Source organism: Lissotriton vulgaris, chromosome 3_1, assembly GCF_964263255.1.
Source record: "Lissotriton vulgaris chromosome 3_1, aLisVul1.2, whole genome shotgun sequence".
In the NCBI taxonomy this organism is placed as follows: domain Eukaryota; kingdom Metazoa; phylum Chordata; class Amphibia; order Caudata; family Salamandridae; genus Lissotriton; species Lissotriton vulgaris.
Window position 1 is genome coordinate 1,945,453,154 of NC_141689.1, and position 26,173 is coordinate 1,945,479,326.

Below are 26,173 nucleotides of genomic sequence, written 5' to 3' on the forward strand. Positions count from 1 at the left end.
TATATATGTCTTGATGCAGCAATACCACAGAAGGAAAGAGTAGACGTTTCTACAAAGGAGCTACAAAATACGTAGGAACCTGCAGGACGCATAGTGTTATTTTTTGGTTACTGGAGTTATATATATATTGTGGGCAGAGAGATGTTTGAATGCATAGCTTTTATCACTAAGAAAGAAAGAAGTATTGACGATCTTCTGCTGTAATTTCATATCTCTCTCCATGCTGTTCCCTCCCTCTCCTTCCCTTGCTTGATCATCCCACTGTCCTGTGCTTGTACAGCTATTCTGGATTGGGACTATCAAGAAGTGGATCATTCTGAGCTAGAAACCGACCCTGAGGATTTTCTAATTCGACAGGCTGACAGATAATCATAATGAGACAAAGTCTAACTGTAGAACATGTGTATGAGAATATTACATTTCAGTAAAAATGCTGAAATGCATCACCCTGGCAAACCCATCAACCAAGCCACCAAGTCACCATGGGAAATGATGTGGCATTGTATATAAAATACCTAGCCTGAACATGAATAAAAACACCACCTTTCCAAACACTGAAACATTGTGAGTACTCATTGACTGAGGCTTACGCCCTGATGAACGAGATGTAACACTATTTAAGGGACTATAAAGAAATAACAAGATTCTGTAAAACAACAATATCTGAAGTGCAACAACCAATCAGTCATCAAGTTGATGAGTGGGACTGAACTCCAATAGTATACATCTGAAAAGATCTCTATATCACAGTTGTCTCCAACCAGTCGTTTGCGAGCTACCAGTAGCTCCATGACAGCTTCATAGTAGCTAACAGCCTTAAGTTTTTTTTTTTATTACAGGGTCATTTTTTTCTTTTAAAGTTAAGGAAAGGCTGTGTATATTTTACATTATTATTTTCAGGCTGCAGATTGCAGGGTCTGATCATGAACAGTGCTGGGGTCAGATTTATGACCTGGGGCATAGAGGTGAATGACTGAAGCTGGAAGATATTTAAATCTTAAATAAATCCTTGTCAACATCAACACACTATTAGAGTGAGAGAACAAAACAATGTTTCCAAAGGCTTTTAAGTGGTAGAAAATTCACTTAATCTTTAAGTTAACTTTTAATTTTAGCTCTTCATTTTAATCTTCTTCCGTTTCAAAGTGGTGCATTTAGAAACAGCAGGCTTCTTGCTCCCAGTAGCCAGGGAATCAGCACTGTGCCATATAAATACCTTAAAAATACATTCCCCTTTTTTAAATGGCAGACATTTAAAATATTTCTATGAAACATTGTGTCTTAATGTTTTGCTCCACTTTCAATTAAGTCAATTATGCCTTAATGTTTTATGAAGCATGTTTCTTCACTTTAAATTCCTCCCATTTAAACAAATGGATGCATTTTTCTCTTATGAATATAGTGCCTTGTCTACAGGTCACTGGATGATGTCTGGTATTTGTAAATGTGACACTTCGAAATGGGATTACATTTAATTTATGAGTTTTATGGAATCAATAAAAAACATAAAGTTAACTATTCAGTTTAATTCTATCTCATTTTAAAGTATCATCTTTACACACAGCAAGCATCTTGCTCCCAGTGGCTGGTAGATAAGGTGCCATATTTATGTATTTTTAATATTTTTATTGATTTATATAGAACATAAGCCACGTAAAATTATGACTCCATACAATTTGTTGCAGTGATAATGAGCAGAAGAGGTTGTGCATAAAAACATGGACATGTGGTAGTGAGTGTCCTTGCTGCAGACACAGAAGTATACAAATCTGCACTACTCTTGGTGCGTGCCATGGGTAACTTGCTGATCATTATCAATGTGGCATAAATAGGGGAAAACATTCGGGTCAGAGTGAGGTTCTGGTGGAGTGACTTGGATGACTGGTTATGAAGTGTTAGTATGCAGACTGGTAGGGGCAAGAGTGTGGGTGCTCTGAGGCATATTATTTACATGAGAGGGAGAAAAAGGATGCTGCACGGTGTCTGTGTGGGTGACCACAATGGAGGTACTGTGTGTTGCCAGTTGTGGGAAGGGATTGGTCTTTTCATAGGGGCAGATCATCATTTCCCACCTACTGTTGGAAGTGAGTGAGCAAGACTGCCACTGGTGAGATATAGATTGCTTCTGTAGTTGTCACACCTCCTCGTAGCCGAGGGTGTCCTCCTCTGTTATGCCCCATTTGAGCATTGCTCTCTGCCAAGCCTCTACTGGAGGGGTTGGGGGAATGCCATGGGAGTATAAGTGTGAGTTTGACTAGTAGAAGTGCTAGAGTTGTAAAGCGGGTGCACTGTTTCTTGCCCTTGAAATTACCCAGGGAGCATGCCTCCCATGTGTGAATGTGTCCGATAGCTGTGTGACGTCGCGCAGGGTGGTGTGGATCGAATACCAGTAGCTTTGCAGGGTATGATATAACCAATGCATGTTCGTGACGTCCACGTTCAGGGTCTGTCAGAGTGGTCATTCGAACTGCCTCTCAGAGAATAAGCAATGCAGCTGGGCTGGGGTTAGATAGGCCCTGTGGAGAAAAATATTTTATGTTATAGGGATACCTCTTTGTGACCTAAGTGCCTGGTCCCATTTCTTGTCATGGGGTACCCTCCCCAATTTGTCCTCCCATTATTGGTGCAGCTCTGTGATGAGGGTAGGTGTCAGTTTGCGTATTGCCTTTTCAAGCCAGGTAATGATGGCAGATGGCTCCCATAGCTAGGATGGTCTGCAATACTGGGTGTGTGGTGGGTGTCCCCCCCGGTGAGGTCCCAAAGGGTGTGACATGTGTGACTGAGCTATCTATGTGTGATCAACTGTCCTGGCAGTAGGTCATTTTCCTCTGCAAGTTGGTCGAAGGGTAGGAACTGACCTTTGGTGAAAATGGCGCCCATTGTGAGTATCGAGTGATCCATCCAGGCCATTAGGACTCTGGTGATAATCACGGGGGAGACCAATGATGTGTTGGTTTAGGGTGTATAGTGGAGTCCCCTGGGAGAGGCAGTGATTCTTTGTCATGCATGTCCTTGATGTTGCCTAATGTAAGTGCCTGACTCCCCAGATGAGCATGCAAAGGAGAGAGTCCAGTCCCTTGAAGAAGGAGCGGGCTGGGACCAAAAGGAGGTTCTTGAAGTAATATAGGAGGTGAGGCAGGATAACAATTTTTGCTAGAGCGATCTTGTCTATGGGGGCCAATGGAAGTGACTGCCAGGAGTGTACCTCGACACAAATTCGCATTAATGCCTTCCTTAGGTTTCTCTCATATAGATCCTTGGGGTCATGGTAGAGTTAGACAAAAGACTCCCAGGTCGCCTGAGCTTGCTAGTTGAGGCGAGCGGCACCAAGATGTATGTCCCGTAGTTATTGATTCAGGAAGAGAGGGTACACATCTGACCTTGTTGAATTGACTTGTAGGCCAACTGTGGAGGCGGTGTCTGCAAGGCTGTCCTGGACTAGTGTTAGGTCATCTGTGATGCCCCGGAAATACAGGAGCAGGTCATCCATGTATAGGGATACAGTGTCCATCCTGTCTGAGAGTGGGATGCCGCATTCTTGGCTCTTCTTCATAGCCGCACAGCTAGTGGTTTCTATCGCAAATGCAAATAGCAAGGGGGAGAGCAGGCATCTTTGCCTCTTGCCACAGCCAATCGGGAAGGAGGCCTAGATGAGGTGAAATCAGGGAAGTTGGGCTGGAGAATAGCAATCTGATGTAGACTATAAGTTTAGGCCTGATACCCATGCGAACAAACACTGTAAAAAGGTAGTTAAACGTTAGGTTGTCAATTTTTTTTTCTAAGTCCTGTATGTGAAAAAGGTGGCAGATATTCTGGGATGTGCTACGGCCTGGAGCAAAGCCGTTTTGCTCTGTATGCACTAGGTTTGCGAAGATCTGGGCAGCTCTGTCAGCTAAAATGTTACCCCGTAGTTTGTACTTGGCCCCTACAGACTCCTGCTATTGGTTGGATACAGGCTCCTCTTTTCACCACCTTAATGGCACCCCACTCCAATGCTTTGGAGGAGACTGTATTATGGTTGTTATAAAAGTAGTGATGGATGTGTTCCCTTTGCTCTTCCTGGAACACAGGATCTTCTAAACAATCTTGTGGTATTTTGAATTTTGAATTTAAAATTTGAATTTAAAAACATTTATATAGCGCTCTACTACCAAGCGGTTTCTTGGCGCTTTAGGATTGCGAGGGGGATGGCAGGAGCGGAGGGGATCAGACCTTGTAGGCTTGGGAGAAGAGCAGAGTTTTAAGACCCTTCCGGAACTCTATGTAGGAGGAAGTCAGTCGAAGTTCGGTCGGGAGGGAGTTCCAGAACGCAGGAGCGAGAACTGCAAATTTTGTTCCTCCGGCCTTTTTCTTACGGAAATGGGGAATGGTTAGCAGGGCCTGATGGGAGGAGCGGAGCTCTCTGCCAGGTGAGTAGGATTTGATGGCGGAGCAGATGAACTCCGGGGCGGTGCCCATTTTAGCCTGGAAGGTGGTACAGCCGAGTTTGAACAGGGCACGCTCTTTCACCGGCAGCCAGTGCAGTGCCTGCATTAGGGGGGTAACCCGATGGAATTTAGGCAGGCCGTGGATCAGGCGGGCAGCCTGGTTCTGCACTAGCTGCAATCGGCGAATGGCGTTGGCTGGGGCGCCATTGTAGATGATATTACCATAATCAAGGCGCGAGAGCACCATGGCCATCACTATGATTTTTAACGCAGGCAGGGAGAAAAAGCGAGAGATCTTCCTAATAGTTCTAAGGGAAAAAAAACAGGAAGAAACAACTGAGGAAACCTGTGAGTGAACGGAAAGTGAAGAATTGAGGAAAATGCCAAGGGTTTTGACCTTGGGAACAGGAAGCGGAGGGACACCAAGTGAGGAAGGCCAGTGGGAAGGGGACCAGGGGCTGCAACCACCTCCAGTCAAGACTAACTCCGTCTTGTCTGGATTGAGCTTGAGGTGGTTGCAGTTCATCCAGTCCTGGATGAACAGCATGACGGACTGGACGTTCTGGGAGGAGGAAGGGGAATGGGAAAGGTTGAAAATTAGCTGGAGGTCATCGGCGTAATTAAACACCGTGACCTCGAGCTGCTGTAACATAAAAATTAGAGGGTAGATGTATAAATTAAACAAAGGAGGGGAAAGTGAGGAACCTTGGGGGACTCCACAAGCAACCCTGCGAGGAGCAGCGGTGAAACCAGCTAGATGAACCGCCTGAGCCCTGTCGCTCAGGAAGGACTCAAGCCAGGCGAGGGCCAGGCCCTCGATGCCCGCCGCCTTGACACGGGTGAGAAGAGTGGAATGGTCCACCGTGTCAAAAGCGGCGGACAGATCTAAAAGGATGAGGGCCTGCTGACAGTTAGTGTCGATGCCCTCGCGTAGGCTGTCCATCACTGAGGTCAGCACCCTCTCGGTGGAGTGGAGGGGGCGGAAGCCCGCCTGCCTGGTGGAGAGGCAGTGGTTGGCTTCCACATAGGCGCTCAGGGTGCTGGTCACGTGGGCTTCTAGAACTTTACCCAAGTAAGGCAGGAGGGAAATGGGACGATAATTGGAAGGGGAAGAGGGATCTGCACCGGGTTTTTTAAAAATGGGAATGATGGCCGCGAATTTGTGAGCAGTGGGGACCGCTCCGTTGCTGAGCGAGTCGTTCAAAAGTGTGAGGGGGGGAGTGGGGCAGTTTAGGAAGATTTCTCTTAAGATGTGAGCAGGGGCAAAGTCAAGGGGGGAACCTGACTTTACCTTATGAAGCAGGGGCAAGAGCGTGACCTTGGTTAAGGGGGGAATGGAAGTGAGTTTAGACGTGATAACGGGCAGGGAAGGGTTGGTGAAAGTGGAGGAGGGTAGAGGAATGTTGGCTTTGATCTTTGCGACCTTGTCAACGAAGAAATCGTTGAGCGAGTCGCAAAGCGGTTGGGAGGGGGGAATGGAAGCCACAGCTCTATTGGACGAAGCAAGTTCGTGGACTGTGGCGAAAATCTCCTTAGTTTGAGATTCCGCAGCCAATATCCTGTTGGAATAGAACAGGGTCTTAGCATCCAGGATACCCTGCTTGTATGTCTTTAGCACGGAGAGGTAGATGGTTTTTTCCAAAGGGCAGTATTCTCTTCTCCATGCGCGCTCTGCTCTGCGAGCGGCCAGTTTCATTGCCTTGAGGTCAGGGGTGAACCAGCGGTTAGCGGCGTGAGCTCGCTTAACCGTGATCCGCCTCAAGGGGGCGAAGTCTTCGCCAGCACGGGTCAGCCACCCATCTATCATGGCCAACTGATCCGGGGCGGCGAGGCCTGAAAGATCGGGACAGGCGTTGACTAGGGATGAGTGAAAGGAAGGCATGTCTGCCTTGCCCCATTTCCTAACCCAGGTGTTCTTGGGGAGGGAAGGTTTAGCCACTGGGGCTAAGGCAAGGGAAAAGGAAATTAGAAAATGGTCCGACCAAGGGCAGGGGGATATGGCAGGGGAGGAGGTAGGGATGTTCAGGGTCCAAACCTGGTCGAGAGAGTGGCCATGCACATGGGTGGGACTGTGAACATGGGTGGTAAAGTTAAGGCTGGTCATTAGATCGGTGAACTCCTTAGATTGAGAGCTTTCGGCCGGGTCGTTGGGCCAAAAGTTAAGGTCACCCAGGACCAGTACAGACGAGTTATTAATGACCAGGGTTGCGAGGATGTCCTGAAGACAAGAAACAAAGGTGGGAGTGGGGTTAGGGGGGCGGTAGATAAGAACAGCGGTTAGGGGAGTGGCATGGGAAGTAGAGCGAATAATCAGGCAGTCAACTTCAGGGATGGGGGGACAGGGGAGAATCTGGAAGTGAAGGTCGGTATGAGCAATAAGGGCCACTCCACCGCCTCTTCTACCCTCCGGTCGATCTGCTCGAACGATGGAATATGAGGGAGGGAGTGCTGCTAAGACGTTGGGTAGGGAGTCGGCCTTGAGCCAAGTCTCTGTTATAAACAGAAGATTAGGATTATGGGTGTCAAGGTAGTCATAGAGCTCATACTGATGACTGACTGCAGATCTGGTGTTGAGGAGCGCAGCAGTAATGTTAAAAGTGGGCTTGTGAGGGACGGGATGTGGGGGAAGAGCAGAGGAAGTAGCACGGGACAAATAGGTGAGACATGATGTAGCAGTGGGAGCGGTGGATGGAGGGGTAGAATAGAGGCTCAAGTGTTGCAAAAAGCTGGATGTATAAGGGCTGATGGTACCAAGCGGCGTCCAAAGGGACAGGAGGTCGGAGGAAGAGTATGTCAACGAATGGACATAGGGGAGTGCCCCTTGCCCCGGCCTGCCGCGGACGGGCGCAGACGGCCTGGACTCTGGCGTGACTCCGGCGCGCCTGCGGCGCACCCGCTGCGCTCGTCCGCTGCGCTGACACATAGGGGGCGTTTAAATGGAGGAGCAGCGTGGGGGGAGTGGCGTGAGTGGGGTTGGGCGAACCAGCCCAACCTAAGATGGCGGCCACTAGCGCTGGGAGCCTAGCGTGGAATCAGCTGCCAGCCAGCCCCGACCGGGCCCCTGGGAAGCAAAGTGGAAGGTTAGAAGTACCTGTGGATTTTCAGTACAGGTGAGTTAGGAAAATTAAAATTTTAAAAATAAATGCGCGTCACCATTTAAATCTGCGTGACAGCGCGCTAAAAGCACAGAGTACACGATCGCAGCCCTCAGCTCCTGCAAGCGAGCCCACTGCCACCGGGCTGCTCGCAATCGCTGGGGAGACGTGAGGCTCACTCCTAAATGGAGGAGCAGCGTGGGGGGAGTGGCGTGAGTGGGGTTGGGCGAACCAGCCCAACCTAAGATGGCGGCCACTAGCGCCATGTGGTAGCATCCATAAGTAGGTTGGGGGATTGAGAGCACTTAGTTGAGGTCCACAATGTGGGCATTGTGGTCAGAAACTATGCACCCAAAGTAATATGAGTGACAAACTGGGGTATCAATGGGGAAGAGCATAGCAAGCGGTTGAGCCATACATGCAAGCTGTGCAGTATGGGTGGAAGAAGTAGAGCCAGGAATCAGGCTGTTGGGAGTGCCACATGTCTGTGAGGGACAAGTGATGAGCCCAGTTGCAGAAGCGGTCTGCTTGTGGGTGTGGGGATGAGGAAACATGGCAAGGGAGGATGGGACCTATTGAGTGTTAAGTTGAGCAGGCAATTGTAGTCCCTGCCTAAGACCCATGATAGTGTGGTTTTATGAGAGAGTGTGACAGAGAGAGTGTCCCTGAAGGCCCCCTATTCAGTGGTTGGAGTATAGATGCATCTGGGAGTTATGTATTGACATCCGGCCAGCCTTCAAGGAGGGTGTAGCGATCTTCGCTATCTAGGGTTGCGCTGGTTTCCTGAAAGAGAGCACCTGGGCATACCCATAGCAGGGCACCCGTTGTATATGCTGGGTATGTGGTGGTGCAAAAGAGGCCTCTTCAATGTGTGCACAAAAGGTCTAATTCTCTCGCAATGACATGAGACCCTTGCAGGAAAATCATTTGCGCTTGCTGCCGTTTAATATAGGAGTAGACCACATACTGCGTACGGGCAGTATGCATGCCCAGAATGTCCAAGGTGAGGAAATGGAAATCAATGGAGGGGACCGTGTCATGGGGTAAGGTGAGTGTTGTGCGGGGAATGGGCTGCTCTGGTGCAGGGTTACCCTGTCACATTGTCTGGCCTTTTTCTGATGAGCTATCAGATGTCTGCCCACCAGGAAGAAGCAAAAGCGAGGACGCGGGAAGATGTGGATAATTGTGTTAACTGGGGGATCATAGTATCCCAATACTGTAGACCTATCACAACTGGTGACATAACCAAACAAGGCATGTTCAGAGTGCCCTAGTGTAATAAATGGGTAGAGCTAAGTCTTAGGTATGGAGTAGTGCAGTCATGTTGCCCTTAGGGTGTCTGAGGGAAATGTGCACCGATGAAAGTGGGGAGCTACGGTCGACTTGTTAGTCTGTGCCAGGGTCTCGCTTGGGTTATGTACCAGGGTGGGCACATTGTGTGGGGAGGTAGGGCCGCGGGATAAAGGAGGGGGCTCTAGTGAGGTGGATTGGGACATGGTACCATATTTATAGCTGAAAAAGGCCCCCAATATTTTAAGTGGTAGAAATTTAAAGTGCAGAAAATGTTCTATATCGTGAACATTTTTTCAGAAAATTTTCTGCGCTTTAAATTTCTTCCATTCAAAGAAATGTTTATATATTTGTATTATACATGTAAGAGTACCACATATGATGAAATGTATTCCAGTGCCACTGGTATGTATGACATAGGCAATCAGTCACCCATACACATATATCCCATTCATATGCACACATGTTTATACATTCCCAAAGACCACACTCTCAATGACACACATGGACGTCCTGTCATAGTGCCCCTAGTCAAAGTATTTTGTTAAAACCATCATATCCGGTTCAATGGACATTAGGCTTATAGTCAATGGAGTTGGGTGTAAGGGTCGCTGGTAACAATACATGAGTTGCTTAGTCTTTAGCATCTCACATTTATTTTCACTGATCAGAAGTAGCTCTCACTACAGAAAATGTTGGAGACCACTGCTTTATTAAAACTTCAGTATAAAACATATGGTGATCTAGTGACAAGACTGATGGGAGAGATTAGAATCTTAGGCACTACTTAGTTCCTGTGAAGCCAACTGATCTGCATTGATACCATTGAATTGTTGAGTTGTAGAGTCCAATGAGCTACATTATAGATCTTATTGTAATTGCCACTACTCTAATACATTTTTCTGAGAATACAACCAATGATAAGAAGTGCGGGAGTCTGCTAAAATATCTGCAGAGTTCCCTAGAGGTGTCCTGTGGTGTGTGAACCCTACATTTGCTTTGCAGCGTATGTTTCAATAATATGGATGCAATCAGGATACTCTTATAATAAAAAGGGTTATTCCATGTCTTGGCTTATGCAAGTTGAGTAAGATCTCTACAAAAGAATTACACATTAAGGGCACTCAACACTCCCTGAAGAAGAAAATATCCAGAACCTACATTCCAATCAGAGCCTTTTTGAAGTACCATCTGCCTTGTACGAGATGTTTTAGTACATGATATGTAGGGATGTGAAGCATACATTCAAACTGTATTTGCCTGAAGCTTCAAAATGTTGCTTTCAATTCACTACGTCTTTGTCCATGACTGATTCATGTATTTCCGTGTAAGGCATCATGTGCTCATGTAAATGGCACAACCTTTTACCCATATTCAAATCACCTTGATAATATTTGCGTGACCAGAGCCCAGCCAGGCTTAGCTCCTTCCGTGCTCATGATGAGCTCAGCTCATCATGAGGCACGGTGCTCATGACGAGCTGAGCTCGTCATGAGCCGTGGAATGCTCAAACACGGGGATAATACGCTTGCTGTGCTGAACTTTCCCTGAAAACGGGTGTGGCCGTGACGAGCTCAGCTCGTCATGAGCACACGAGCACTGTGCCTCATGATGAGCTGAGCTTGCCATGAGCACTGGGGTGCTGTGCGCACCCACCCCCCTCACCCCCCAGCACAGCAGGGGAATTACCCCCGCTGCGAAGGGGTGAAAAGTTTAGTCAAGCGCATATCTATTTATTGGAGTCCAACTATTATTAGCGGTAGAATACGAAGGGGCCATTTAGACCTGGCACCATTGGCGTGGGTTTCCCTTCCATTTTTGCTGTTGCCTCATGTATTTTTGCTGGTGTTAGATGCTTTGGGCACTGTGCCACTGCTGTCCAGTGTCACAGTGCAAGTGCTCCCTATTGTAAATTGATGTATTAATTAGTGGTTCCATGTTTGGATATTTGGTGTACTTGTCAGACCCTAGTACAGTGCACTGAGTGTGCCCAGGGCTTGTAAATCCAAATGCTGCTGGTGGGATTGCAAAAAACACAGTTGATGGACAGAATGTAGAACAATGTCATACATTCACCCCAGTACAAGGATCTGGGCCTAAATCCATCGTTTTTTTGCACTCCACACCACCCTGGGTTAGACATTGGCTATATGCAAATCAGCTCTGACCCTGTGCCTCATGGGAACAGTCCAGTCCGAACTACCAAGCCATGTCTTTCCCAGACCGGAATCAAGCATCCAAGGACCGGTTTCTGGCTATCAACCTTCATCAGCCTGGATAGCTTGACTCTAGTGGTGTGGAGAGCCTGGGACTCACGTCTGAGTATACCCAGCACACTCGGGAGAAAATTGCAAAAAACACAGTTGATGGACAGAATGTAGAACAATGTCATACATTCACCCAAATACAAGGATCTGGGCCTAAATCCATTGTTTTTTTGCACTCCACACCACCCTGGGTTAGACACTGGCTATATGCAAATCAGCTCTCACCCTGTGCCTCATGGGAACAGTCCAGTCCGAACTACCAAGCCATGTCTTTCCCAGACCGGAATCAAGCATCCAAGGACCGGTTTCTGGCTATCAACCTTCATCAGCCTGGATAGCTTGACTCTAGTGGTGTGGAGAGCCTGGGACTCACGTCTGAGTATACCCAGCACACTCGGGGTGAAAATTGCAAAAAACACAGTTGATGGACAGAATGTAGAACAATGTCATACATTCACCCCAGTACAAGGATCTGGGCCTAAATCCATCGTTTTTTTGCACTCCACACCACCCTGGGATAGACACTGGCTATATGCAAATCAGCTCTGACCCTGTGCCTCATGGGAACAGTCCAGTCCGAACTACCAAGCCATGTCTTTCCCAGACCAGAATCAAGCATACAAGGACCGGTTTCTGGCTATCAACCTTCATCAGCCTGGATAGCTTGACTCTAGTGGTGTGGAGAGCCTGGGACTCACGTCTGAGTATACCCAGCACACTCGGGGTGAAAATTGCAAAAAACACAGTTGATGGACAGAATGTAGAACAATGTCATACATTCACCCGAGTACAAGCATCTGGGCCTAATTCCATCGTTTTATTTGCACTTCACACCACCCTGGGTTAGACACTGGCTATATGCAAATCAGCTCTGACCCTGTGCCTCATGTGAGGTGTGTGTGGCATGTCCCAATAGGGAATTACAGCCATTTTTGTGTTTCACTATTGTACGGCAAACTCTCTCCATAGACCAGAATGGATAGTTAGATTATTACATTCTTATAATCCGAACTGAATCAGAGAACATGGTGGAAATTCGAGTTTAGTATGCCTGGGCTCAGAATGATAAAATACATCTTTTAATGAAGTTGATTTTAACATTCTGTGTTTGAAAATACCACTTTTAGAAAGAAGGTATTTTCTTGTCTAACCTTTCAAGCCTGTCTCTGCTAGGTTATGTATTCATTGTCTGGAGTTTGTGAGTGACAGGGCTGGGGGATTCCAAGAGACAAGATGAGTAAGCCCTGTGGTGAATAGAGAGATCTGCATCTAGATGGAAGAGAGACGTTGCACCTGAACCTTGAATAGGGCTGTGCCTGCCTTCCACAATGCTGGCTCCACCTCCTGGGGTGTGGCTGATGTCTCTGCCCTGCACTCTGAAAGAAGAGAAGGAGTCCTGTCAACAAAGTGCTCCAGGACTGTACTTGCCTTCCACAATGCTGGCTCCACCTCCTGTGGGGTGTCTGATGTTTCTGCCCTGCACTCTGAAAGGAAAGGAGAAATCTGGTAAACAGAGTGCTTCAGAACTGGTTTGGACTGGGCAAAGGCCCCTCTCCCCTCAGAGAACAAATGATTTTGGGGTATAAATATTGGGACCCTGATCCCAAGAATTTAGATCACTTTTGGACTACAAGAAGAAACCTCTGCTGAGTAAAGGAACCTGAAGAAATTGAGGAGAGACTATTCGTAAGCTCAACTGCTGCTTAGGGGATTGGCCTGCAGTGGTTGCCTTACTGCCAAAGAGAGGAGAAAGGAACTTTGTGCTCTTTGCTTTCAACTTGTGAAGGATCTCCAAGAGCATGGAAAAGAGCTTGCCTCCTGCTGAAGTCTTAGGGACAACAAACTTCAACCCCCCAGCTCCCAGAGTTCTTTTGGAAGTGCCTGCTGCTGTTTTGGGCCTTCTGAGGAACTGCGTGTCGCAAGGAGCTGGAAGCATGACACAACGAAGAAGAAGCGTTTCGCCGTCGCTGCTGCTGCCGTTGCACTTCTGAACAAGGGTGTTGTCGCTGGAGTTGTTGCACTGCACCGCATCGAGAGAAGCGGCTCGCAATGAAGAGGAAGCGTATCGCCGTTGCTGCTGCCTGCCGTTGCACTTCTGAACAAGGGTGTCGCCGCTGGAGTTGTCACACTGCACTGCATCGTGAAAAGAGTCTCGCAACGAGGTAGAAGCGTGTAGCCGTCGCTGTTGCTGCCGTCACACTTCTGAACAAGGTTGTTGCTGCTGGAACTGTCGCATTGCACCGCATCGAGGAAAGTGCCGCATCGAACCAAGAACTTCTCCTAACCCCCGAGAAGCGTGCCGCATCAGGAAGATCTTTACATCTTTATTTCTTTGCACCGGAACTTTGCAGCATTTCCCTCGATGCGACATTGCTTGACATGGAAGCGCAACGCATCGTAAGGTACATTGACGCAAAGTGTCGTATCTTAAGAACTGAACTAAACTAAACTAAAACTGCCATCTTAAAGTAACAGTATTGTGTATTTTTGTCGTTTATGGTCTTGTGGTAAATCAATATAAAGTATACTCATTTTTTATATAAAACCTTGTGTGGTGTCCATCTGTAGTGTTGTCACTGGGTTACTGTATGTGGTCACAAATGGTTTACACACTGCCTCTGAGATAAGCCTGTCTGATCGTGCCAAGCTACCAAGGGCGTGAGCAGGGTTTTTTTTAGGAGTGTAATCCCCTTATCCTGACTAGAGCCAAGGGTCCCTATTTGTCACAAGTACCTACCTGTGCCAACTAGAGACTCCCAAATCTAACAGGGCCGATTTACAAGCCCCATGTGCCAAACTTACGCCAATGTTGTGTCACTTCTGTGACGCAGCGGCAGCGTAAACCATGTGCCACTTTGCGCCTTTTTTAGAACGTGGCGCATCTAAGGAGATACTTCAAGTTGTAAAGCCCTGTGCCACATGAAACCTGCTTCAGGTTTCATGTGGGCGTTCCGGCACAGGGTGGGCATTCCGTCGCAGGAACGTCTCGTAAAAGTGATGCAGTGAAAACCACAAGATTTCACTGAGTCACTTTTACGTACATTCTGCATCAAAACCCTATGTCTGCTTGATGCAGGCATAATGAGTGATGCAGCATGTTAGGCATAGGGTGCCTCTGAGCTTTGCTGGAGCTGTGTTGCGCTTGCGACATGACTCCAGCAATGCCCGGCCTTATGCCACAGGATGCAACATGCATCGCCCTATCCTTGCGCCACGGTGCGCCCCATTGTAAATGCTGCGCATTCCTGGTGGCGTAGGGAGAGAATTGCGTGTCTCATCTTTTCTGGCGCATACCTGCTGATTTGCAGAGATGCGCCAGAACTCGTAAATCTGCCCCGAAGTTTTTGCAGAATAAGTAATCTGGGTATTCGCTATGGAACTAAGCATTTTTGGGCACCAAATCTAAGCTAAAGTCAAAGCAGTAAGCATGCAGCTCTCCTGCCTTTGAAAAATTCCCCCCCCCTCTCAAAATTGAGCACTATATTGAGCTAAACAAAGTGTTGGTCAGTGAGCTAGATGCCATTCTCCAGTTCTTGTTACCCTGTTTCGTGGAGCTCGACAGCATGTCTTGAAAGAGAAAGACCTACACTACATCTCTGTATGCCAAAACATCTGGGTTATTATTTAGGTATTAGCTGTTGTACCAGGCGGTCCAAACCATGTTTGTGCAAATTGGAAAAGGCAGCCGAAAAAGGCAGCCATTTTTTGGGTGAATCTGATAAACCTTAAATTAGTTTAATATAATCTTTTAAAATTACCCGTTTTACCTAGGACTAAAATATAACCTTAATTAATTCAATGTGATACCCATTTCCGTGTCTGTGACAATGTGAAACGAGGTACGTGTTTTAATCTTACAGTAGAATGTCTACATTGTATCAGGAAATGCCTAAGGTGTCTTAAATTAATTCTCATAATTAGGTGATTTGAGTAAAAGTAGGCATGGCTTAAATTAACATTGGTGTCCTTTGGGCATAGATATTCCACCACTGGAAACAGAGCATTTCTCTATTGAGTGCTTTGTAAGAGACCATTCGCTATGTATCTGCTTCTGGACTCTTTCCCTCGTTCCTAATGATGGAAGAGAAGAAATTATTTCTTTTTTTACAGTGTCTGGTTTGAACTGTCGTTGAGTGCTAGGCCATACTGCCTACAGACTTCTCATATCGTGTGGTCTACTTTCTGTTTTTTCCCCTTCTTTCCCACAATGGAGCTCCCAAGTACCAGCAAAAAGGGGAATCGAAAGGAGAGCAAGTAAGGCTAAGACTGATGTTGGCACTAAAGGAAGCTTAAGATTTTGCGTGTCCTGAGCTCAGCCCCTACATCCCATCAATAAAGTATGAGGGCATTGTGGGACCTACCTTTGTCTGTTTTATTCTTTTATAATATGTCCATTTGAGGGCCTTTTGTTGCTATTTCCTGCGCACATTGAAGTATTTGCTGCTGCATTTCTGTAAGGTGTGTATTGTAACTTAACAATTGATATCTTAGCCATCGCTTGCAAAGGTACATGATGCACACATGTAATTCAATTAGTATGCAGTGGTGAACAAGTGTGCATTCATATGCTCCATGGTGTCAGATACTGAACAGGAATGCTGTACTTGAGTGCATTTTGCATTACAGTAAATTGTTATATTTGCTTTCCCTTGAAGGTATATTCATTAGTGTGGTATGGGACTTTGAGGTTGACATCCTATTTGTTGGTCTTGGCCCTCTCTGCAGGGTCACCCCCAAAATTTTTGCTGTCACCCCTATTTTTCTCAATTTGTTATTATTGGCCCTAGGACTCTAGTGAAAAAGTGCTTGTTGTCACTCTCTAACACATGGTAAAATTGCCTTACACAAGATTGGCATATTTAATTTACTTATAAGTCCCTGGTAAAATTTATACCGTATACCCAGGACCTGTAAATTAAATGCTACTGGTGGGCTTGCAGCCCCTAATATGTCACCCACTTAAGTAGTCCTTTAAAACATGTCTCAGGCCTACCATTGCAGCCTGGTAGCAGTTTTAAACTGCCACTTTGACTTAGGAATATATCCCCTTTGCCAAGCCTAAAATACCCTTTTCTGTCTCAGCTAGACAGCGCATCACTGTCTCGAAGAGACACTTTGTGTTGAATCGGTGAGCTTCATTCCGCTAACAGGCTTACCATTTTCTTTCTCCATGTTGGCTCTCATTTCCTTTGTCCACAGCATGCTTATGTCAAGACTCTTGTTGTATTTTGCCCTTCCCCAGCCACTGTTCTCATTTTAGAAGCTACTTTTTCCTTTCTGTTTGAACACTCCACACAAGTGTTCGTGCGGTCAGATGTTAGGGTTTTGCATTCTGCTGTCAGGTGAGATCAGGCAGCAACGTTTGCTGTTGAAGTTGAGGCAAGATCAGAGATTGCCGTACAGTGCATGGTTCAGTTTCATGACCAGAAACACCCAAGTAAACACATCACCCTGACATCATGATTGCCACCATGCAAAACCTGTGAAGATGTCTCAGAGCCTGTACCTGTTCCAACCCCATGCAACTTAGCTAAAACACAGTACATGTGCACACATACCTACCCTAGATAACCGGCCCCATGCATTTACCCTCAGATAATGTATACAACTCTGCAAATACCAGATAATATAGCTCCCAGAAAACAGAGAATATATCCTCATGCTGAAGACAGAGAACCCATGTGATAGGATGACCAGGCATCCGTGTTTTGCCCGGACAGTCCTGGTTTTTCGCCAGATGTCCCGGCTGATTTCAGGAAATTAAGCTGATGTACTGGTTTTTAAATGGGGTCGGCTGAAAACGGTGGGAGGTGTCTTTTTATGTTTTGCAAAGTAAGGATAGTTAGCAGCTGTTATAAGAAAGCAATTTAATTAGCAGGCATGCAAATGGCTTAAAAATGCATTTATGTATGCTCTTACTGCCTTTTCTGTAATTCTCTGCTGAGGAGCACTGTCATTTTGTGCGCTGGGTTGAAGTAAAATTGTAGTTCTTCTTCTAATTTTGGCAAATGTCCCGGTGTTGGCTATAAAATGTTGGTAACTCTACCATGCAAGCCCCAGGGAATAGAGATCCTGGCAAAATCCCATAAAATGTGAATAGTTTTCCAGCTCTAGCGACACAGGCCGTAAGTAAAAGGAATCCCATGCAATTACAGAGATAGGGAAACATCCCTGGTGCCTCTTGCACAATCCGCTCAGTGTGCATCTCATCCAGCCCCAGGAAATGTGCTTCCCATTCCGAATTCATGGACCAGGCATCCTATGGAGGAGACCCTGGTGGTTGTACATGAGAAGGCACCTGAAACCCAAGCAAGAGCTCTGTGTGAAACATGGGAAGCCTGCCAGAGCCTTCCCAATACCGTCCTTGCTGTCCAGTGCTTGCGGTGCTAACTGTCCATTCGTCTCCTCTGGCTCCTCAATGTACTCATCTGCACCAGGTCCTGTGCAGTCTCTTACCCTGCTCTACCAGGAAAGAAGATATAGCACATTGTGTGATACCGCGAAACCCCTAAACATCCGGGGCATTTTAGGGTCTTGTTGAAATTTCTGAAAGTGGGGCCAGGCTGGTCTGCTTACAGTCGTCGCTCGCAATTCTCACGGGGGGGGAGGTAGGAGGGGGGTCGCATGGGCGCTTTTGTGAGGGGGTTAGCACGAGGGGGGTGGCGGTTTAAAATAAAAATATAAATAAAACGAACCTGACCGGTCGCGCGCTGCCTCTGCTCCTGGGCCAGGTCCTGCGTTTTTCAAGCTCCTGTACAGGAACAGGCATGCTCCCTCCCCTCCAGTAAGCCAATCACAGTGCTTCAATGGCAGCATTGTGAGTGGTGCAGAGTCCTGGACAGCGCCCAGCCGGGCACCTGTAGGGAGGCCATTTTCTCCATGTAGGCTGCATGCAGCCTATATAGAGAAAATGTGGAGTGCGCATGACTGCTTTGGTCGGCCCGTCCCCCACCAGGCATATCCTTCCGCCCGCCCTCAATCAGGCATACCCCTGCCTTCTGCTTTCTTGCAGCACGAGAAGCAGAAAATAAAATGGTATTTAAAATACCATTTTATTTTCTGCTTCTCGCACTGCGAGAAAGCAGTGGGGCGGCACTCCACCGCCCTAATGGATGAGCCAACCCTGTCTGCTCAGCTCCAGGCATCTGTTTTTGATTTCACGACCCTTGTGTACTTATTATATATCTCAGCCCAGCTCCAGTAATTATTGCCTCTGAATTTGCTCTATGGGTTTAATCCTACTCACCAGTGTGTGTTTTTTAGAGTTAGTTAATTTCCCTGCAATTATGTAATGTAAGGATACATTGATTATATTTTCACGGTATACTTGTTTTCATCCAGCAGTTGACGCATTTCTGAATGTGTGGCCAACTCTTTCTAGTGATGCCAATGCTTTGTTACATGTTACATAAAGTACCACTGACAATTGTGCTTTGGTACTTTAGGCTGCCCGCTACCCCGGCTTTACAGACTATCTTCAAGACAATGTAAACCTTCCTCTCAGAAATTGAAATCTTCGTTATATTGTCAGATAATTCTTCTTTAACAGCAGGTTTATCTCACCCTCTCTTTTAAGGTGTTAAAAGGATTTGGGGGCTCCCGTACCCAACTTCTTCCTACTCACCCCATAAAGTCTTCACGTTCAGGTAGTTTAAAAGCTTGTCATTCAGCCCCCTTCTAAGCAACTTTATTTTCTGCATTAAGACATGAACGGGTGATGTGTTATTGGAATATTCTCCGGGTGAAAGCAGCAACCGCCCTACGAGGTGTGACAAATTGAACATTTGTGCGCCTGTTCTTACTGTAATTGCCTGTATGGAGAAGACATTCTTTCCACGCCCACAAGAAAACCATGCTCTTTACAACTTTTCAACATGTGTGCATTTTCAAAATGTTAGTTAGTGAGACATAGACACGAGTGTCTTTCCATAAACGCTGAGATTGTTGCTGTTCCTCACAAAGAATCAATAGTGTTGAATACATTGAGGTGGTGTAAAATCAGAAATATTAGTTTTTTTTTCTTTTGATTCGCAATTGCCGGAGGTGTCTTGGGGCAGCAGGTTGTGCAGTTCTCTGTGGGTGTAAAGCTAGATATATGTTTTGGGCAGGTTGGAGATTGATGGAGGCGTGTATCAGGTGATGCGTTGGCGTAACTGAAGAACACTGGGGTGCGCGTTCTCATATTGCAGAGAATCAGCCCCTCCTCCTCCTCCCCGGAGGTATTTACAGCTCATCAGTGTTAACAAGCATTTGCAATGCAATCAGTCTCGCTTTTGAGACCTGATATGTATTTAGCTATGCAGCATATTAGCCTTGGTGCTGAAACATCTACTGTTCTTTAACATGGAGGGAAAATAAGCACCAAACTGCAAGACACGCCAGGTATGGGAACACATGGAGAGATATATTGCCTTTCAGCCGGGAATGCTATAGTCCAAAGCTCAGTTTTAAATATAAAATCAGGGCCTTCGGTGGTCATATCACTGAAAATACAAGATTTGAAAAAAATATTATTGTCTACGGGTGCTGGTGGAAGACAATTTCTATGGACTGGAATCTAGAGAATGCTAAAATGATTCTGGTATTGTACTGACCGCTGCTGGTTGTTTTGTATCCATAAAATTAAATAGAGGCAGTTACTAAAGTAATAAACAAGCATTTGCAATGCAATAGGCCTCACATTTACGAGAGTTCGAGCTATTGGCATTGTAAATGACAATGCCTTTTATTTATGTGTTTTTAAAACAGATAAATGAAAGGTTTGTGCTGTAAAACATTTTAAAAAGAGTTAGGAGAAAGCGTGTCCTGCCTGCAAGAGCAGGCAGGAGGAAGATATTTGAGAAAATAGTGCTCAAAGGCGGTAAATAAAGCCTACTGAGTAACATTAGACTTAACAGGGGGTGTCGCCATGGGAGGTTACAAAATGAGCTGAGGTTGTACTAAGGAGGGACTTCTAAGCATATTGACCAATGAACAGCCACATTTTACAGTGGACAGTGATACATGCCAATGAAAAATATGGGTGGAGAGTGGACGGAGCTTCAAGCCCCTACCTGAACACAGCATGCCTCGCAGAGCAGCCTATGTGCTGCCCAGGCTCGACCTAAAAAAGCATCAGTGGGATTCACCCACAAAAAGATCTTACTTTTTAAGTTTTATCCTTAGGAATCCCTGCATCAATATAGATAAAAAAAAATATTAGCCGCTTTAATGAGTTTTTCTGATAAGATAACCGGTACCAATATGATACAGCCAAAAGAATGCATCTATAAATGAGCTTTCCTTGAAAGTTAAATCTTCCTTAATAACTTGCACGTACTAGAACAGTTCACTCAATGTATCCTGCCCTTAGGAAAGCTTGCATCAATAGAATTCAACCAAAAGAACAGCACCCCTAGTGAGCTTTTCCAGATGAAAACAATGCACCAATACAGTAGAACCAGAACACATTACTAAATGAACTTCACTCTACTTGCATCAGTTACATTCATCCACAAGAACAACCCATTTAATGAGGCATGGCAAAGAAATACAGCTTTTTGTGGTTCACCTACAAGAGTAGCTCTCTTAATAATCTTCACCAACATAATCTGCAGATTACCAACCCACTTTACAACCACCTGGTACCATCACAGCCCCTCACCCTGGGTGACCACCTAACTCATGCCATGTTCATCACAGACCCCAGCATCTGGTGCGGGCCTTTTACTTCCAGTTCATTCCTACACGAAGTATAGTTGTTGAAAAGTCAGTGTAAGTAAATCAAGCCTACAGCACCCAGAATGCATCACGAAGTCATAGGAAAGGCCAGTCCGGGGAAAACAGCACTAGTGAGTACATGGAGCAAGATGAACAACCTAACCAATGGTTACAGCCCCTTGACACCAGGAGCTCCCCTTAAAGAACTGCATGTAATTTTTTCCCGCAGCTGGTAACATTTCTACTCCCATGGGTCCCGCTGCTCCTGTTCCGTTAACCCCATTGTAAGACGCATCCCCTGCCTCACAACACACAGCGAAAAAGGGGGAACAAGGGGACCCTACTCACAGCGGAACCAGGGCAATGTGTTTATCCAAAGAACAATGGTTCCTGTGGCATAACAATTTGTACAATATACGATATTAAACAGCTTAAATAAGCGATATTAACTTGTAACAGATAATGGTTTGGCAAGGAAAGAAGCACACATATGCAAATTTTATAAGATAGACATCTTATATTTCAACTCATGAAAGTGTCCATATTTATAACAGCAACACATATGCAAAAAGTTGAATGTACAGGGAAGTGCAGTGAGTCCCAAGTGATTTCGTGAACAAAGACAGAACAAACACAAATAATAGGTGATCTGTACAATTTTGCGTTATGGATATTTACAAAGGGAATGACCAAGCAATATAATACAGTAATTGCTAACAGTGACTATCTACAATCATAGATCACTGTGCTTAAAGGGTTCCTTCCCTATAGCGTCGACGGCGTTTCGACCTGCTTGATGGAGGTCTCGTCAGGACTATACAGTGCGGGACATCTCGTGGTGTCTCAACTCAACGCAACCCATGCGTGATGAAATAATTAAATTGGACTTACAGTGTACCTGCTCATGGAACAAGGATTAGCACAATCGCAGTGAGACGACCGGGAAACTGCGATTGTGCTAATCCGTGTTCCATGAGCAGGTATTATCCTGTTTCTCTGCTGCATCCAGAGTGAAACTCGTCTCTATTACCACGAGTACCACGATAATCATAGTGTGCCCGGCTGGGTACACTGTAAGTCCAATTTAATTATTTCATCACGCATGGGTTGCGTTGAGTTGAGACACCACGAGATGTCCCGCACTGTTTAGTCCTGACGAGACCTCCATCAAGCAGTTCAAAACGCCGTCGACGCTATAGGGAAGGAACCCCTTAAGCACAGTGATCTATGATTGTAGATAGTCACTGTTAGCAATTACTGTATTATATTGCTTGGTCATTCCCTTTGTAAATATCCATAACGCAAAATTGTACAGATCACCTATTATTTGTGTTTGTTCTGTCTTTGTTCACAAAATCACTTGGGACTCACCGCACTTCCTTGTACATACAACTTTTTGCATATGTGTTGCTGTTATAAATATGGACACTTTCATGAGTTGAAATATAAGATGTCTATCTTATAACATTTGCATATGTGTGCTTCTTTCCTTGCCAAACCCTTATCTGTTACAAGTTAATATCGCTTATTTAAGCTGTTTAATATCACAACACACAGGCCACCCCTCCAAAGCACAGACATCAAAGACTGCAGAACTCTCCGTTCATGTTTGCTAATAGGAGGAGCTCGTGCCAAGGGTGCCCAGGCACCCATGTGTTTAGGGTTTCTGAGCGCTGCAATTCCCAGGTTACTATTCGAGGTGTAACAAATCATGACATCTCAGCCCACAGTATGAACACAGCTCAAGCGCCTGTAATGTATGGCGGGGGGGGAGTTTCTATAACATGATGCACGGTCCTAGGTTTTTTATGGGTCCACTCGCAGTAATGAGGCGAGGAGTTGATGGGTAAATAGGAGAAACCTCCGTGGCAGATATCAAGAGTGGAAGTGATGCGAATCGGGGCTAAGGTAGGGGGCATGTGCATGCAGTGGGAGGAGGTAGAAGGGGGTTCTTAAATCAGATAGAGGTTATTGATGATAATGGAGGCTCTGAGGCAGGGGGTCGGACTCTCACCCTAACATGCCGGGTCTTCTCCATCTCTCGCTATGGCAGATGCAGCACCATCAAGGCTCACTGATCCCACCGGCCTGTCAGCTGCTCGGGATGACCCACTGGTTTCCGGAATGACCCATGGGTGCGGGAGGCACTTGATGCTGGGGGCCTACAGTGGTAGTGCCATCAGGCGTCTAGATTTACGGCAGAAGTTTATAGGAGTTTGCGGCTGTTATTTTATGTGCTGTGAAACGGAGCATGCATCATGAACCTGGATAAGTTTCAGCAAGCTAGTGTCTGCTGCCTTTTTATATGCCCTGTGTTTACCAGAGGTGTTGACAAGCATGCCCAAGCCCCTCTGTTCCCTGAATGCTATCTTCCAGATGCTTTGCCTCACTTCCCAGATTGCCCAACTGCCAACACACATCAGACAAAGACCTTCAATAGCTTGCAGCGTTTGTTGTGCGCAGACACTGCACAAAAACAGGAGTTGTCCCATAATAAAGATACGTTTAAGCAAACCACTGCACCCTACAGATGCCCTTTCTTGGTCCCCGGTACCTTTGATGCCAGCCATGGTGCTGTTACAGAGGTACGTGCTGCACCCGCAGAAACAAGGGACCCACTAGCAGCTGAGCAGTGGCCCTGGTGTTGTGTGCGGCCGGCTCGGTCTCCTGTCACTTTCTCCTGCGCTGTACAGTGATGGCGGCCCCTGGGCAGCCAGGCCCCTCCCTTGCAGTCACAGGCCCTCTGGCTGCTACACTTTTGTTTTCCGCTTCTGCTGCTTTTTTTTCAAGTTGTTCTCAGTGGGCGGGGGAGTCGGAAAAAATAGTGCTTCGTAGGGTACAGTGTAACACTCTGTACCTACCCCACAGGTGTCACTATGCGACCCCCGGCGCTGCTGAAGAGGCTGCATCTCTGGGTGTTCAGGCGCAGCGTGCTTCTCTTCCGGCTCTGCTGGGCGGCTGCCTGGGTCCTGGTAAACACCGTCCTCTTCATGCACAGGAGCGTCTGTTTAGCGGCTGCTGGTTGACGCATGCATAACATAGCCGTCTGGACAGGTCAGGCAAAATAAAGTGCGCGACTCAGCCTGCCAATCCCATGAGAAAACAAGCATTTTAAAATGCAATAGGACTCGTGTTACGCGAGCTGTATTGCATTATAAATAAAAGTGCATGCGTCCAAGAAGGCATGATCAGGAGGAGGCGGGTGTGGGGGTGGGCAGAGAAGTTACAGACTGCAGGAAGGAAGGGGGGGGCAGAGGAACAAAAGAGTTTGTAAAGTAAAGGGGCTGTTAGCCATGGAAGGATTAAAATGACAACATGGCCATCAGGAGGAGGGACAAACTAGGCGAAAACAAATCAGAATGCAGCATTTCTGTTTTAATGAAAAACATGGATGGAAAGTGGGTGGAGCTTCCCCCTACTATACTGTATACTGCATGTCTCGCAAAGCGAACAGCGTGGTGCGTTGCAATGCTATGTGAGACCTTCAGCAGAAATCAATTCTGGTATTTTACTGACCTCTATGGGTCGTTTTCTATCAAGACAGTTAAATAGAGGCAGTTGAACAAGCAGAAAGCAATTCTGGTATTTTACTGACCTCAACTGGTCATTTTCTATCAAGATAGTTAAATAGAGGCAGTTGAACAGAAAGAAAAGTCCCTAAGCGGAAGCAGACAAGTCCTATGGCTGATCTCCAGAGCCCACAAAGTACATACACATATAAGTATATACAGAAGTATATACAATAGGGCTTGAATGCTTGACCGAAAACCAGCTCAGCTGGGGCACAATATCCACCTGCACCAGACCTGCATGTCCAACCACATCGACAGGCGGGGAGGGGCGCGAGGATGCCTACCGCATCATTCTTCCTCAGGCCCCTCGGCACACACAGGAGGCAGAAACAGGGATAGTGGGGCTATAATTGAGCTTGTGCTTCTTACCATCATATATGGCCTCAACCACTTCAGGCAGGAATCCCGTCTGGGATAAACAGGACTACAAACAGTTGGAGTGGAGAACATAAATCCACAAAGTGCTCAATGAGCTTATTAGCTTTTATTGTCCAGAGCTTCTTTTTATGTTTCCCTTTTATTTTTGCACTTCGCTGCTGTTTCTTTGGGTGCCGTTTGGCTCCTCTGCCTGATGAAATTGTTTGGTTATCAGAGGATGAAGGTAAGAAAACACACTGAGCTGTTTACATCACAGGAGGCAGAGGGTCGGGTCTGTCTTTCTCACAGGCAGTAGAAATGCGGGCAATTAGAGACATCCAAACAAGCAACTGCTGAAATTATTGTTTGGAATCCTTTCTTTACAGACAGCCCAGCGGGATGAGCCAGCATCCTGCTAAATTGACCTTCCAAGTTCCAGCAGCATGTATGAGTATGTATGAGCAGAAGGAACCCACAAAATGGTTTTCAATATTGCGTACAAATAACCTCTACATGATGATAATGTATTTTTATAGCCTTAAATTGCTCTTTTTCAAAAAACTAAATAACAGTCATTACTATTACTTCTAATATACAGGTACTTAATTTTACAACCACTGAATGAATGAATGAAATTAATTTTATAAAGCGAGCACATACCAGAGAGTGTTTTAGTGCTGAAGGAAAGAGAAAAAAGAAAGAAAGAAATGGCAGAACAGAACACTAATAAGTGGGGAAAATCCTTTTCAACGCAACTTTTACAACGCATGCCTTTACATCGCAAGTTTTTCAACATGTCATTACACCGCATTGCGCTGGGGGGTGCTCTAGGATAGGGAATAGATTTAATTTACTATCCAACACCTTCCCAACTATCCACGCGGACTGGAGTTGGAATAGTAAATTAAACTATTCACTATCTAGCACCCTTCAACACTATGCGTTGTAACAGCATGCATTGTAAAACTTGCGATGTAAAGGCATGCGTAGTAAAAGCATGCGATGTAATGTCATACATCCCTAATAAGTCGATAGGACCAAACCTGGTACTTGCTGCAGCCTATTCTACTACTTTCGTGAACAGCCATGTTTTCAACTGCTTCCTAAATTGCATCAGGGAGGCTTGACCTTGAAACGAGAGAGGGAGAAGGTTCCACCATTTACCTGCACATATGGAGAATGCCCTACACCCCCATCTTGGTTTGTTAGATCGATCTAGAGATGTTAACAATGCGCAAAGAACTGGATCTAAGGTTTCTACTTGGCTTATACCAAGAGAAAAGATCTTGTAGGTACTTTGGGCTGGTCCGATGAAGGGCCTGAACCATGCACATGGCCTTGAACATAATCCTTTTTCGTACTGGAAGCCAGTGAAGATTTTGCAGTGATTCTAACACAGAACTACATTTGGGAATTTTTAGAAGTACTGTCGATGCTGCATTTTGCAAAGCCTGCAGCTTACTTAT